Source organism: Podarcis cretensis, assembly GCF_951804945.1.
Source record: "Podarcis cretensis genome assembly, chromosome: 2".
Taxonomy (NCBI): Eukaryota; Metazoa; Chordata; class Lepidosauria; order Squamata; family Lacertidae; genus Podarcis; species Podarcis cretensis.
The window spans coordinates 15,290,774-15,307,378 of record NC_137171.1 but is presented as its reverse complement, the minus strand read 5'-3'; the positions used below and the strand labels follow the sequence as shown (position 1 = coordinate 15,307,378).

The following is a 16,605-nucleotide window of genomic DNA, read 5'->3' as shown; positions in this document are numbered from 1 at the left end:
GAGCCCAAATGGGCTTTATTCATCTTCCTATCTCCTTAAAAAAAACTACACACAAACAAACTGTGCCTGGCTCACTGTACACCTGAGCCCAACCACCAAAGACACAGGAAGCTAGTCCTTTGATCCAGAAGTGTTGCATCTCACATCGGCTGCGAATGCTTTGCAGTTGTGTCTCTTCCAGATTTGTTTGTTGTTTGAGCACTGATCACAGAGAGAGGTGGCTGGTTGTACTCTGCTGCATGCCTCCGCTTGTGTGTGTGTGTTCACGGGAAACAATGAGGACCACAAAGCAGAAGGGAAGAGGCGACGCTGTGCCTCCTACCTGGAGCAGCGGAGAGGACTGATCTCTTGTAAGCGACACCATCTCCCTCCGTGGCGTTTATCAGCCAACTTTCCTGCAGCGCAGCACCGTTACCATATAATTTTCCAGCTGAACCTAGCGAGACAGAGAGCAACACCGAGCCTATCGTGTGCCGGCTCTCGTGTGTCGGCGGCGGCACGAAACAAATGCTGGCCCAGGGAGGGGCAAGGGTGCACTGGGTGAGGGGAACGGAGGCGGCGGGTGACAAAGCACCAGCGAGAGACTGAAAATTGTATTCCACTGATACGCCAAGCGCCTGAGTGTCTATTTATGTTTCTCTGTCTTGTCGTTTGTCTCGCTCACTCTGGCTGGATTTTCGGGGGATGACATCTCATTATAGCACCACTCTGGGAGAAGGAGGCGGCGGAGATGAAAAAGAGGGGAGCCCCCTTGTGCTGCGCTTCTCCCCTCTCCCCCACATATCTCTGCTGCTTTTGCAGGCCTTTTGCAAAGAGACCTGCCTATCATTAAAGCACATTTCCAGGGAAAGCAGACTCTCCAAGTGTCCCTATTTTCCAGGGACAGTCCTGGATTTACAGAAGCCGTCCCAGTTTCTGATTTGATCCCGGAATGTCCCGCTTTTCCTTAGGACGTCCCTATTTTCATCAGAGAGGGTATGGAGTTACGCAACCCCTGAGCCAAGGAGATAAGTAACTACACAACCTTCAGAAGACATCTGACATAGGGAAGGTTTTTTTTAATGTTTGATGTTTCATTATGTTTTTATACATGTTGGAAGCTGCCCAGAGTGGCTGGGCAACCCAGTCAGATGGGTGGGGTACAAATAGTAAAATGATGCTGCTGATGGTGGAATAAAGGGAACCCTGACCATCAGGTCCAGTAGTCACTGACTCTGGGGTTGCGGTGCTCATCTCGCTTTATTGGCCGAGGGAGCCGGTGTACAGCTTCCGGGTCATGTGGCCAGCATGACTAAGCTGCTTCTGGCAGCACACAGAAACGCCGTTTACCTTCCCACCGGAGTGGTACCTATTTATCTACTTGCACTTTGGTGAGCTTTCAAACTGCTAGGTGGGCAGGAGCAGGGACCGAGCAATGGGAGCTCACCCAGTCGCATGGATTCGAACCGCCAACCTTCTGATCGGCAAGTCCTAGACTCTGTGGTTTAACCCACAGTCCCACCTGCGTCCCTTTTCTGCTTTTCCTTAGGATGTCACTATTTTCATCATAGAGGGTATGGAGTTACGCAACCCCTGAGCCAAGGAGATAAGTAACTATACAACCTTCAGAAGACATCTGAAGGCAGCCCTGTATAGGGAAGGTTTTCTTTAAAATGTTTCATGTTTCATTATGTTTTTATATACAATGGTACCTCGGGTTACATACATTTCAGGTTACATACTCCGCTAGCCCAGAAATATTGCTTCAGGTTAAGAACTTTGCTTCAGCATGAGAACAGAAATTGTGCTCCGGCGGTGCGGCAGCAGCAGGAGGCCCCATTAGCTAAAGTGGTGCTTCAGGTTAAGAACAGTTTCAGGTCAGAACAGACCTCCGGAACAAATTAAGTACTTAACCTGAGATTAAGTTCCACTGTATGTTGGAAGCTGCCCAGAGTGGCTGGGGCAACCCAGAGGGGTGGGATACAAATAGTAAAATACTGCTGCTGATGGTGGAATAGGATGCCCCTATTTTCATCGTTGAAAATGTGGAAGGTATGCAAAAGGAGTGGGGAGGAATGATATATAGAAAAGGTCACAAACACCAGACACCGAGAGAAGCATGGTGGCGTTGGAGACTGCGAGCCAAGACTGGAGTGCTGGACAGGGCAGATAGAGGGACAGAGATAGGAAGAGATTTGATGCATGGAAGAGAAGGAACTCGCCAGTAAGTTTTCTCCCCGCCCTCTGGCCAGAAGTAGCAGCCAAGCAATTGATATGCCTTAGTGCCCAGCCTCTGCAACGGGAGATAAAGCTCTTTCTGCGTTGCCTTGAGATGTTTGTGCTGCTATGCTCCACTGCAGAAGGATGAGGCCGACCCCCCCTTCAGCAGGTGCCAAGCACCTTGGTTAACCAGTTAGGCTCTGAAATGCTTGGCAATGCTCTGGGCTTGGGAGTGTGCCTGGCCAGTGCTGGCCTCAAGAGAGCCAGTGTGGTGTAGTAGTTAAGAGCGACAGACTCGTAATCTGGGGAATTGGGTTCGCGTCTCCGCTACTCCACATGCAGCTGCTGGGTGACCTTGGGCTAGTCACACTTCTTTGAAGTCTCTCAGCCCCACTCACCTCACAGAGTGTTTGTTGTGGGGGAGGAAGGGGAAGGAGAATATTAGCCGCTTTGAGACTCCTTCGGGTAGTGATAAAGCGGGATATCAAATCCAAACTCTTCTTCTTCTCAAGTGCCACCGGCTTACTCGGTGGTGGCAGAATGGAAGCACCATTAACATTTTCACACGGGGTCCCAAAGGTCTCTCCACGCCATCTCACCCATGTTCTGCCACTCCAGACAGCGCTGAGAATTAAAAAGGGACCATTCCCATTCATGGCCACCCAAGGCAGAAAGCAATGACAGGCATCGGCCGTTGCCAAAGAGTGCCAGGCACTGATGCCAGGCCTAGCAATGATGGCACTGCTCAGGTTAGGATTTAACCAGAGTTTTTATGTCCTATTCCATGACTGGAGGTTACTAGAACCTGGGTGGACACCTCAAGAAGGAGATCAGCTTACCTTTGGGGGTGGGTGGGAATATTTTTAAAGGGGGCCCTCTTGGTAGTTCCACCCCCTCAGAGGTTTGGGTTGGTGGTGGCCTGAGAGGGGGCATTCTCTGTGGCAGCCCCTCAGCTGTGGAATTCCCTCCCTACAGAGGTGTGTCTGCCTTCTTCAATATACAACTTTTGGTAAATGTTGAAGACACACCTCTTTACCCAATTCTTGTTATTGTATTAATATAATAATGATAATGATAATGTATTATTTATACCCCGCCCATCTGGCTGGATATCCCCAGTCACTCTGAGCAGCCTCTAACAGAATATTAATAGCACAATAAAACATCAAACATTAAAAACTTCCCTAAACAGGGCTGCCTTCAGGTGTCTTCTAAAAGTCAGGTAGTTGTTTATTTCCTTGACATCTGATGGGAGGGCATTCCACAGGGTGGGCACCATCACCGAGAAGGCCTTCTGCCCAGTTCTATGTAACCTTTCAGTGAGGGAACCGCCAGAAGGCCCTCGGAGCTGGACCTCAGTGTCTGGGCTGAATAATGGGGGTGGAGACGCTCCTTCAGGTATACTGGGCTGAGGCCATTTAGGGCATTTAAAGTCAGCACCAACACTTTGCATTGTGCTTGGAAACGTACTGGAAGCCAATGTAGGTCTTTCAAGACTGGTGTTATGTGGTTTTGGCGGCCGCTCCCAGTCACCAGTCTAGCTGCTGCATTCTGGATTAGTTGTAGTTTCCGGGTCACCTTCAAAGGTAGCCCCACATAGAGCACCTTCAAAGGTAGCCCCACATAGAGCGGGAGATAACCAGAACATGCACCACTCTAGTAAAACAGTCTGTGGGCAGGTAGGGTCTCAGCCTGCGTACCAGATGGAGCTGGTAGACAGCTGCCCTGGACACAGAATTGTTCTGCACCTCTATGGAAAGCTATGAGTCCAAAATGACTCCCAGGCTGCGCACCTGGTCCTTCAGGGGCAAAGTTACCCCATTCAAGACCAGGGAGTCCCTCCCAAAACAGTGCTTCTTGTCAGAATTCAACCTCAATCTGTCAGCCGCCATCTGTAATCTGTTTTAACTGTTTCTAGCTCTGAATTTTAAATTGTTGTATCCAGTCCTGGGATCTGCTGGCAAAGTGTGGCCATTCCTCCTTCTCTATATTATTATTAAAATTTGTATACCGCCCTATCCCCGCAAGTCTTATGGCAGTTCACAGGATAAAATTCAGAACGTAAAAACATAAAACACAAATATCATGATGCACTGAGTGATACATTCAGGTGTGGCTCAGGATTTTTCAAAACATCAGAATCTGGATCAACAAGCCAAGAGCTAATACAGCTTGATTAGATCAGGGCTGAGTTTCAAAAGAGAGCCCTGGAACTTGTTCTGAAAGTCTAAGCGCTGGCATAGAATATGTGAAATCATAATATGCTTAAGGCCGGGTGCTTCAGAGAATGTGCAGAATGTTTTCTGGTGACCAACTGGAAAGACTTCCAGGTTGAGGAACCTCTCAACGGGAACGCATGTCCTTCTCCCAGGAAAGCTGGTAATTGGGATTATGGACCAGGCGTAGTCCCCTGTCCTGTGGATTCCTGTACAAATTGGTGCTGTGCATTCAGTTTCTACCCCGATCCTGCTATCAGGGCTGCACACTTGGCGTCCCTCCCCCTAGAAAAGCAGCCACGGGGCCTGTCAGCTGTTCGGAGGACTGAAAGAATGACATTTAGCCCCATGAGTGATCAATACGATTGCTGCTTTCCTGAGAGGGTTTTACGTGTGCACAATGAGGACCCTGGTTTATAAACTGGGTGTGCTTAGATGTGAACCTTCCTATGGCTAGGAGATGCAGCTGCTCAGCAAAGGGACAAACGTCTGCTTGATCCTATCTCCTCCTCTCCATTCTGTCCTACAGTCGCATTAGCTAATGGTTTAATTTGGGGAGGCAGCCAAAACGTCGATCCCTATTCAGCGGGGCTCTCTCCTTGCTCTGAAATGGTTAAGAGAGAATTGCAAAAGCTCCTGGCTCACATTTAGGGGAAGGAGTTTGGGGCACTTGCTCCTACTGATCGGACCCCATAGCTACCAACAGCTTCTGGTTCTGCTCTTCCTCTCAGCTAAGACATTCCCATCGCTCTTTTATTTTGTAAAATAAGTCGAGTTGCTGCCGTTTCTCCTTAAAACGGTGCCTCAAAGCGGCTTGCGACAAAGCAAACGGCACACAATGACATCAATTAAACAGAATAAAAGCCAGGAGCAGAACAAAACAAAGCATAATCAACACAGGGAGATTAAACTTCAAACCGAAACAAAAAGCAATTTTTAAAAAATGCAGGGAGCTGCCTGATACAGAGTCAGAACATCGGTTTATCTAGCTCTGTACTGCTACTGAAATGAATGGCAGAAACCTTGGGACAGGAGTCCCTCCCAGCCCTACCGGGGATCTTTTGCATGGAAAGCAAATGCTTTGCCACTGAGCTACAGTCCTCCTCCGAGTCTTAGCAGGGTGGGGGCCAACTGAGCCCTTCTAGAGGGGGGAGTTCCACAACCTGGGTGCCACAACTGAAAAGGCCCTGCCTTTTGCCTCTGAAGAGGAATGGAACACATTGCAGGGTCTCCGATGTTCAGTGCAGAGAGGGAGCATGATTTGAATGGGAAGAGGCTAGAGCAGGGCAATATCTGGTTTTCAACACTGCGATCTATCACCAGCCTGAACATCACGATATACCAATATATCACAATGCTTGAAATAAGGATGGAGCTATGCAGAGGCACTGGCTGGCTTCACGGTTTTCCCCGCATCGTGATTTTTGCTAGCGCCTGCTCCTGGGACTCGCTGCTTCCTGCAGGAGGGAAGGGATTGCTGAGCAGGCAGACTTAACAGGGGCTGCAGGAATCGAGAGACGCATTGGCTGGCTTCACGGTTTTCCCCACATTGTGATTTCCGCATAGCACACACACACACACACACACAAACACATCATGATTCGCAAAACAGTGGTACCTCTGGATGAGAAGGGGATCCGTTCCAGAGCCCCGTTCGCATTCTGAGCAGAACGCAACCCACGTCTGTGCATGTCACAATTCACCGTTTCTGCGCATGCACATGACGTCATTTTGAGCATCTGCGCATGCACGAGCAGCGAAACCCGGAAGTAACCTGTTCCATTACTTCTGGGTCGCCGCGGAACGCAACCTGAAAATGCTCAACATGAAGCATATTTAACCCGAGATATGACTGTACAGTGTACCTTGATTTTTGAACGTAATCCGTTCCAGAAGACCGTTCAAGTTCTGAAATGTTCGAAAACTGAAAACTCAACAACCGACAGCTAGGCCTCAGGATCTCGCACTCAGCAGAAGCCGGGTGGCATGTTTGACTTCCGAGGCGTGTTCGAAAATCGAAACACTTACTTCCAAGGTTTATGGCGTTTGTAAACCGAAATGTTCGTCAACGGAGACGTTTGAAAACCAAGGTACCACTGCATATTGCCAGGTCAAAAATTATGAAACCAGTATCACAATACACTGGTACCTTGGTACTCAAATGGCTTAGCTCCCGAACGATGCAAACCCGGAAGTAAGTGTTCTGGTTTGCGAATTTTTTTGGAAGCCGAACGTCCGACATGGCTTCCGCTTGAGTGCAGGAAGCTCCTGCAGCCAATTGGAAGCCGTGCCTTGGTTTTTGAATGGTTTCGGGAGTCAAATGGACTCCCGGAACAGATTAAGTTCAAGAACCAGGGAACCACTGTATAGACTTCAAATCGATTTATCACCCAACCCTAGAAGAAACTGCCCTCCAAACATCCTGGTCCCATGCCAGGGGACTCTGGTCCCACTGTCTTGCCAGAGTGGTGCATGTTCTGGTTATCTCCCGCTTGGACTACTGCCATGCGCTCTACGTGAGGCTACCTTTGAAGGTGACCTGGGAACTACAACTAATCCAGAACGCGGCAGCCAGACTGGTGACTGGGAGCGGCTGCCGAGACCCTATAACACCGGTCTTGAAAGACCTACATTGGCTCCCAGCACAATTCAAAGTGTTGGTGCTGACCTTTAAAGCCCTAAACGGCCTCGGTCCAGTATATCTGAAGGAGCGTCTCCACCCCCATCGTTCTACCCGGACACTGAGGTCCAGCAACGAGGGCCTTCTGGCGGTTCCCTCACTGCGAGAAGCCAAGTTACAGGGAAGCAGGCAGAGGGCCTTCTCGGTGGTGGCGCCCTCCCTGTGGAACGCCCTCCCACCAGATGTCAAAGAGAACAACAACTACCAGACTTTTAGAAGACATCTGAAGGCAGCCCTTTTTTAGGGAAGCTTTTAATGTTTGATGTATTACAGTATTTTAATATTTTTTTGGAAGCCGCCCAGAGTACAGTGGTGCCTCGCAAGATGAAAAGAATCCGTTCCGTGATTCTCTTCATCTAGCAGTTTATTCGTCTTGCGAAGCAAGCCCATTGACAGCTTAGCGGATTAGCGCTAATAGCGGTCTAGCGGCTTTTAGCGATCAGCTGTTAAGCGGTTTATCAGCGGAACAGCTGATAAGCAGCTTAGCAGCTTAGGAAAGGGGGGGGGAGCGAAAAAACCCCGCGGGAACTCACAAGATTTTTTCGTCTTGCGAAGCAACCCCATAGAGAAATTCGTTTAGCGAAGCGCCTCCAAAACGGAAAACCCTTTCGTCTAGTGGGTTTTCCGTCTTGCGAGGTGTTCGTCTTGCGGGGCACCACTGTAGCTGGGGAAGCCCAGCCAGATGGGCAGGGTATAAATAATATTTTTATTTTTATTTTTTTAATTATTAGGTAAAGGTAAAGGTACCCCTGCCCATACGGGCCAGTCTTGACAGACTCTGGGGTTGTGCGCCCATCTCACTTAAGAGGCCAGGGGCCAGCGCTGTCCGGAGACACTTCCGGGTCACGTGGCCAGCGTGACATCGCTGCTCTGGCGAGCCAGAGCCGCACACGGAAACGCCGTTTACCTTCCCGCTGGTAAGCGGTCCCTATTTATCTACTTGCACCCGGAGGTGCTTTCGAACTGCTAGGTTGGCAGGCGCTGGGACCGAGCAGCGGGAGCGCACCCCGCCGCAGGGATTCGAACCGCCGACCTTTCGATCGGCAAGTCCTAGGCGCTGAGGCTTTAACCCACAGCGCCACCTGCGTCCCTTTTTTTAATTATTATTTATTATTAATTATTAATTATTAATTATTAATTATTAATTATTAATTATTATTATTATTATTATTATTATTATTATTATTATTTAGGCGTGTTTACCAGGGGCTCCAAGCTAGCCACCAACAGTCCTTCCATGGCTGCACATGGAGGTTCATTGTGAAAAAGTCTCAGCCCCACTGCTTTGTAGACAGCCAGCACCATGCTACTGCTGAATGTAATCACAGCCAGGAGAAGCCGGTGGCAGCAGCTGTACAGCAAGTGTGATCTAACCACTCAGGACGCTGAAAGTATGGGATCTCTTGTCCACTTTTCCGCATGCAAGCCTACAACCGGTGTGGTATTCTGCCTTGTGCCTCCTCCCCAGCACAGAAGACTTTTGCTCCTTCAGGCTATATTCTCCCTAAATCTGGGCATCTAATTCCTCAAGACACAAGGAAGAAGGCACCCTTCTGCAATTGCACCACATTAGAGCAGAGATCAAGACTGCACTCAACACTCAGTAACCAGAAAGAGACAACAGATCATACATGTCTTTTCCTTTTCAATTTTTTTTTTAAAGCCCTTAGGGAAATAAAAGCAGGCTTGATTGCTGGGGAAATCTTGAAAGCCAGCAAGGAGATCCATCACCCCAGTGGTAGGATAGTGCCTGCACAACATAACACCCCACAAAAAAAATTTTCTCTGCCCCGGGTCAAATTCTGGTCCATGCCTAAGTAGTCATCTTCCACCTTGACTGTTGCAGCAACCTCAGCTTCAGACTTCCTCGTTCCCTCCGTCATCTCACTTCTATTCCAAACCTCTGCTGTCAAAAATATTTACCTCTCTTGTCACTCAGAGCATGTGATGTTCCTTTTGGTGCCTTTTGTTGGCTTCCCATCCCCTTTGGGGTCCTTGTCCTTACATTTAAAGAGATCCGTAGCCTTGCCCCACCTTGCTTCCCTTCTGCCTCTTTTGTTTTCCCTCTTTATATTCGTGCTCCTTTATATTCTCTTTACGTCTCTCCTCCAGCTCTCTCACCTTCTCAAATGATAATAATAATAATAATAATTTATTATTTATACCCCGCCCATCTGGCTGGGCCTCCCCAGCCACTCTGGGCGGCTTCCAAAAGAATATTAAAATACTATGATACATCAAACATTAAAAGCATCCCTGAACAGGGCTGCCTTCAGATGTCTTCTAAAAGTCTGGTAGTTGTTGTTCTCTTTGACATCTGGTGGGAGGGCATTCCACAAGGAGGGCGCCACTACCGAAAAGGCCCTCTGCCTGGTTCCCTGTAACTTGGCTTCTCGCAGTGAGGGAACCGCCAGAAGGCCCTTGGTGCTGGACCTCAGTGTCCGGGTAGAACGATGGGGGTGGAGACGCTCCTTCAGGTATACTGGACCGAGGCCGTTTAGGGCTTTAAAGGTCAGCACCAACACTTTGAATTGTGCTCGGAAACGTACTGGGAGCCAATGTAGGTCTTTCAAGACCGGTGTTATATGGTCTCGGTGGCCGCTCCCTGTCACCAGTCTGGCTGCTGCGTTCTGGATTAGTTGTAGTTTCCGGGTCACCTTCAAAGGTAGCCCCACGTAGAGTGCATTGCAGTAATCCAAGCGGGAGATAACCAGAGCATGCACCACTCTGGCGAGGCAGTCCACAGGCAGATAGGGTCTCAGCCTGCGTACCAGATGGAGCTGGTACACAGCTGCCCTGGACACGGATTTAACCTGTGCCTCCATGGACAGCTGTGAGTCCAAAATGACTCCCAGGCTGCGCACCTGGTCCTTCAGGGGCACAGTTACCCCATTCAGGACCAGGGAGTCCTCCACACCTGCCCGCCTCCTGTCCCCCAGAAACAGTACTTCTGTCTTGTCAGGATTCAATCTCAATCTGTTAGCCGCCATCCATCCTCCAACCGCCTCCAGACACTCACACAGGACCTTCACCGCCTTCACTGGTTCTGATTTGAAAGAGAGGTAGAGCTGGGTATCGTCCGCATACTGATGAACACCCAGCCCAAACCCCCTGATGATCTCTCCCAGCGGCTGCATGTAAATGTTGAAAAGCATGGGGGAGAGGACAGAACCCTGAGGCACCCCACAAGTGAGAGCCCAGGGGTCTGAACACTCATCCCCCACCACCACTTTCTGAACACGGCCCAGGAGGAAGGAGCGGAACCACTGTAGGACAGTGCCCCCAGCTCCCAGCCCCTCAAGACGGTCCAGAAGGATGTTATGGTCGATGGTATCAAACGCCGCTGAGAGATCCAGCAGAACTAGGAAACAGCTCTCACCTTTGTCCCTAGCCCGCCGGAGATCATCAACCAGTGCGACCAAGGCAGTTTCAGTCCCATGATGAGGCCTGAATCCCGACTGGAAGGGATCCAAATGGTCCGCTTCTTCCAGGCGTGCCTGGAGTTGTTCAGCAACCACTCGCTCAATCACCTTGCCCAAGAATGGAAGATTTGAGACTGGGCGATAGCTGGCCATCGTGGCCGCATCTAAAGATGGTTTTTTAAGAAGTGGTTTGATAACCGCCTCTTTCAGCGGGTCTGGGAAGGCTCCCTCACGGAGGGAAGCATTCACCACCCCACGAAGCCCATCGCCCAGTCCTTCCCGGCTAGCTTTTATAAGCCAGGATGGGCAAGGATCAAGGAGACAGGTGGTTGGTTTCACTCGTCCAAGCAGCCTGTCCACATCCTCGGAGGTAACAGATTGGAATTGATCCCATGCAATTTGACTAGACAGGACTCTAGCACTCTCCCGCCCCGGCCCTGCTCCCACGGTGGCGTCTACCTCTTCCCGAATCTGAGCGACTTTATCTGCAAAAAACTTTGCAAAATCATTGCAGGAGATCATGTGGCCCGTACTGGGCCCTGATGTAGCAGGTGGTTCCGCTAAATTGCGGACCACCTGAAAAAGTCTCCTGCTGCTGTTTTCTGCAGATGCAATAGAGGCGGTGAAGAAAGTCTTCTTCGCCGTCGCTACCGCCACTTGGTAGGCTCGACATTGAGCTCTAACCTGTGTCCGGTCAGCTTCAGAATGAGTTATCCGCCACCGGCGCTCTAGCCGTCTCAACGATTGTTTCATTGCCCTCAGATCCGTGGAAAACCACGGGGCTCTCCGGGCTCCATGCAATCGGAGAGGGCGCTTCGGAGCCAAACAGTCAATAGCCCTGGTTAACTCCACATTCCAGCGGGCCACCAGGGAATCAGCTGAAGGGCCATCAACATGGGATAAAGCATCCCCTACCACTCTCTGGAAACCATTTGGATCCATTAAGTGGCGGGGGCGGACCATCCGAATCGGTCCCACCTCCCTGCAGAGGGGAAGGGTCGCGGAGAAGTCCAGTTGCACCAGGAAGTGATCTGACCATGGCACTTCTTTTGTTTCACTTTTAGTTAGTGTCAGGTCACCAACATCCGTAGAGGTAAACACCAGGTCCAAGGCATGTCCGCGGCTATGGGTTGGGCCAAACTTATTCAGGGACAGCCCCATGGAGGCCATGCTTTCCATGAAGTCCCGAGCGGCCCCTTGTAAGGTCGTGTCGGCATGGATATTAAAATCCCCTAGGACAACCAAACTAGGTGTCTCCAGGAGAACATCCGCCACGACCTGAAGCAGCTCGGGCAGGGAATCCTTGGTGCAGCGGGGAGGTCGGTACACCAAAAGGAATCCTGTACTGCCCCTATTGCCCAACTTCCAGAACATGCACTCAGAGAACTGGGTCTTCCCAATAGGACGCCTGGTGCAAACTAATGACTTCCTAAAAATCACTGCAACCCCCCCTCCCCGCCCACAAGGCCTGGGTTGCTGTGCGTAAGAGAAACCTGGTGGACAAGCAGCAGCAAGAACAGGCCCATCCGCTTCATTCAACCAAGTCTCTGTTACACATGCCAGGTCAAATCCCCCATCCATGATCAGGTCATGGATGGCAGTGGTCTTATGAATCATTGACCTGGCATTGCACAGCAGCACCTTCAGGTCATGTGGGAATCCCTTGCTGATTCTAGTATCCATCTGGTCAGGACCAGACCTGGAGGCAGGGATAGTCCTCAGACAACGACTAAACCTGCCTCCTCTGTAATGACATGGTCTGGTCTTAGCGTAACTCCTCCTCCTACCCGAGATCACTGAGATCGGTTGTCCCAACGCATCCCCCCCTGTGGAACATGCCGCAGCCATTTTGTTGGCTGGGACCCACTCCCCGGCAGCCCTGACCCCTCCCCTTAAGAACAAAATAAGACCTTAAAACAATGAAAACAAAACAAAAAAGAAACCCCAAAAAACAAAAAAACAATACAAATAAAAAACTCCAAAAATTACAAATCCATCAAAATCAAAACAAATTCCCAACTAAACACCCATCCCACCCCACCCCATCCCTGCATATACAGTAATAATAATGACAATAATAATAATAATAAAGAAATAAAAAGGAAAAGGAAAATTTTAAAACATTTTAAAAAGAACTCTGCACCCCTCCGGATCCCCCTGGGCCGCAGCAGCAGTGACAGCAATCGTCCCTGTCAGGCCTGTCAGGCCCCGCCCCAGGCCAGATGGTGAGTGGCAGGAAGGAGCAGGACCCTCAGACACCCACACAGGAGAGTCCTCCTGGGCAGCAGAGTCCAGCAGTCCCTGTGAGGCTTCAGGCCCCACCGCAGGCCAGATGGTGAGTGGCAAGAAGGAGCAGGGCCCTCAGACACCCACACAAGAGAGTCCTCCTGGGCAGCAGAGCACAGCAGTCCTTATGGGGCTTCAGGCCCCACCGCAGGCCAGATGGTGAGTGGCAGGAAGGAGCAGGACCCTCAGACACCCACACAGGAGAGTCCTCCTGGGCAGCAGAGTCCAGCAGTCCCTGTGAGGCTTCAGGCCCCACCGCAGGCCAGATGGTGAGTGGCAAGAAGGAGCAGGGCCCTCAGACACCCACACAGGAGAGTCCTCCTGGGCAGCAGAGCACAGCAGTCCTTATGGGGCTTCAGGCCCCGCCCCAGGCCAGATGGTGAGTGGCAGGAAGGAGCAGGGCCCTCAGACACCCACACAGGTGCCTGTTCCCCCTTGCTGCTCCTTACATGCGCAGCTGCCTCTCTGTGATGTGTACATGGCACCACCGCTCTCCCTTCCTTCAGATCCATCCTCCTCAAGCCCCACTTTCCCCACACGGCCTTTGACTTATCCTCTTCATCTCCACTCCCAGTTATAAACAAGGTTCAGGTAACAACAGCTCACGTTTCTCTTTCCCTCCCTGTATTGTTTCCAACTACCTCAGTTCTCAAACGCCTTGGTTTTGGTTTTCGAACATTTTTTGGAAGCTGAACATCCAATGCGGCTGTCAGCTATTGTTTCTGGGGCGCCTGCACCAATCAGAAGCCGTGCCTTGGTTTCTGAACATTTCAGAAGTCAAATGGACTTCCACAACTGATTAAGTTTGGCACTTTTGTTTTTGCTATTTTGTGTTTTTGTTTCTGGGGCTTTTTCGATTAATTTTTGTGACTGTGTAGAACCCAGTTCAGCTACTGATTGATTGATTGATTGATTGTGTGACTGCGGAAGTGGATAAAAGCCCCCCATCCAAACCATGACCATCATTAGTGCAGGTAAGAATTTTTAAAAATTTTAATTTTTATTATCTACAGTACCGTCTTATTTATTTTATAGTACAGTACATTGATAATTGCTTTCATTTTATGGATCAATGGGCTCGTTAGATAGTAAAATTCATGTTAAATTGCTGTTTTAGGGGTTGTTTTTAAAAGTCTGGAACGGATTAATTCGTTTTGCATTACTTTCTATGGGAAAGCGCGCCTTGGTTTTGGAACTCTTTGGTTTTGGAACAAACTTCCGGAACGGATTAAGTTTGAGAACCAAGGTACCACTGTATCTGTAAGTTTTAGTCTACAGGCGCTATAAACAGATACCCATCTCTGTTGCCCAGTACTAATTTCTAGAAAAAGAGTTGCCAATAGCACCCACCTTAGTTCTGGTGAGTTTCTGCTTAAAAAAAACCCAATGCCATGGTGTTGCCTATATAATCCTGAAAAGTACCACACACACTCACACACTGACAGCCCAGCAGGCGCAGCCCAATACATTTTGCCACCTGAGGTGAACCACAAAATGGCGTTCTCCCTGCCAGGGAAGAAGGGGTGACTGAGGATCTACATCAGGAACAAGGGAGGAATAAAGGTCCACATCGGGATCTGCTGTCCCTGTTGATCTTGCTGCGTCAGCTTGCCTCACAGGTGAGCTGGCCCAGAAGCCCAGTCTCCCTCTCTCTCATTGCAAAACAATTATTGCCAAACAAACAAACAAACAAACAAACAAACGCAGACAACTTTGTTCAATTTACATACTTGATACTTCCAGCTCCATTATGGCACGTGGAATCCCAGGCAAGCCCTTGGTGGCAAAAAGCCATCTGGAAAACCCACCTGCAACCAGCCAGAAATTAGGAACGGAATATCCCGAGACACTTAAACTCAGGGTTGTGTGTTTGAGCCCCACGTTGGGGATTCCTGCATGGGGGGGGGGTAGACTAGATGTCCCTCATGGTCCCTTCCAACTCTACAGTCCTAAGTTTCTGTGCAGCCATCTCTTACTGAGTTAGCCCATCCAGCCCAGTATTGTCATCAGTTGCTGAAATTGGCTCTCCAGGGTTTCAAGATTGGAGTCTGTCCTTGCCCTTCTTGAAGGTGCCAGCGACTGAACCTGGGACCTTCCACACAAAAATGTCACACCATGGAGCTACGACCCAGTATAAACCATTGGTTACTTTTAGTGCAGAGTTTAGACACCCCTAGCTATACCATATAGACCATAAAGAAGGCTGATCGCCGAAGAATGGATGCTTTTGAATTCTGGTGCTGGAGGAGACTGTTGAGAGTCCCATGGACTGCAAAAAGATCAAACCTCTCCATTCTTCAGGAAATCAGGCCAGAGTGCTCACTGGAAGGACAGATCCTGAAGCTGAGGCTCCAATACTTTGGCCACCTCATGAGAAGAGAAGACTCCCTGGAAAAGACCCTGATGTTGGGAAAGATGGAGGGCAGAAGGAGAAGGGGGCGACAGAGGACGAGATGGTTGGACAGTGTTCTCGAAGCTACCAGCATGAGTTTGACCAAACTGTGGGCGTAAGTGGAAGACAGGAGTGCCTGGCGTGCTCTGGTCCAGGGGGTCACGAAGAGTCGGACACAACTAAACAACTAAACAACAACAAGCTATAAGGTTTGCATCCTAACCCTTCCTCTTAACCCAGTTTGTGCATCTGATTGGATCAAACGGATGATCAATGGGCTGAGTATGATGCTTGAGGATGCTTGTGCCCACATCCCTGTCACTTTCAGACTTTATTTTTTCTCTCTGTGGTCCTCCTGTGGGGGTAGCAATATATTTTAGCAGTCACATAATTCTGCTTCTTCCCCTGCTCTCATTAAAAACAAAACTCCCTTGCTAGGGAGCTTGAGCCATTATTGCAACTGTCCACCTTGGTGGAGGTTTTAAGTGACTTGATGGCTACATGACGACAACAGAAGCCTCCCTATAGTTTTTGTGCTGCTTTCCTCTAGGTTGAGGCAAACAAGCCCTGTCAGTCTGACGCAAAAGAAGCCACAAATCGGGCTGGCTGCCCTTCCGTTTCCCCCCAATCGCATCCGAGGCACATTGCGAGATCCTCCGCCCGGTAGCCGTCTTCCAGATCTGATAAAGCATCGCACGCAACGCAAGCCCATCCGCTTAAAAGCTCACATGAGTCACCACAACAATCCAATAGCACCGAACATCAAAATAATTCAGATGGTGAACAGACAGGCATGGTGCAAACCCCATTCCATATCAAGAGATATACAAATCTACAGCTGGGAAAGGCCCTTGAAGCAACGAGCCTCTGCCCACAGGCCTTACGATGTCAAGGCCGAGTGAAGAGAAGGCAAGCAATGCTCAGTTTCCCTTACAGGACTTTTTCTCCAACATCTTATTGGGACTGGGGAGGGGAGAATCAAGGCATCTCTAAATCTTGTTGTGGTATCCACAAAGACAGAAATCCCTGCATCAGCACACAAACAAACTCTTCAGAAATCTTAAATGTGCACCACAAGGCCTCAGTATGTCCACACAGTAGCCACAGACACAATCAACTCAGGTTTAATGCACACATCCCAAGACTCCAGCAAGGTCTCAGCTCTGCCGAAAAGAACGAGGAAATCTGTTATAGGCCCTGACTGACTTCGGTCCTTTGTACATGGTTTGTGTCCCTCTGCCCATCAGAGATAACACGCTTGTTGTATATACACACTCTCCTACTCTTGACATCTCACCTGCCATGGACAGACTTTCCCTCCCCACCCAACACGAGCACCAAGCCATGTCTACCAGCAGTTTCACAGCAGTCAAAGCCTTTCGCTTTCCAGAGACTGGATCCAAGAAACAG

The 16,605-nt window shown here is 49.7% G+C and overlaps 1 protein-coding gene across 3 annotated transcripts in view; it reads right to left on the bottom strand.

Moving 5' to 3' along the window:
* The window catches only part of ASIC1 (acid sensing ion channel subunit 1), a 220,945-nt gene that overhangs the window by 196,398 nt on the left and 7,942 nt on the right, over positions 1-16,605 (bottom strand). The window lies entirely within an intron of this gene.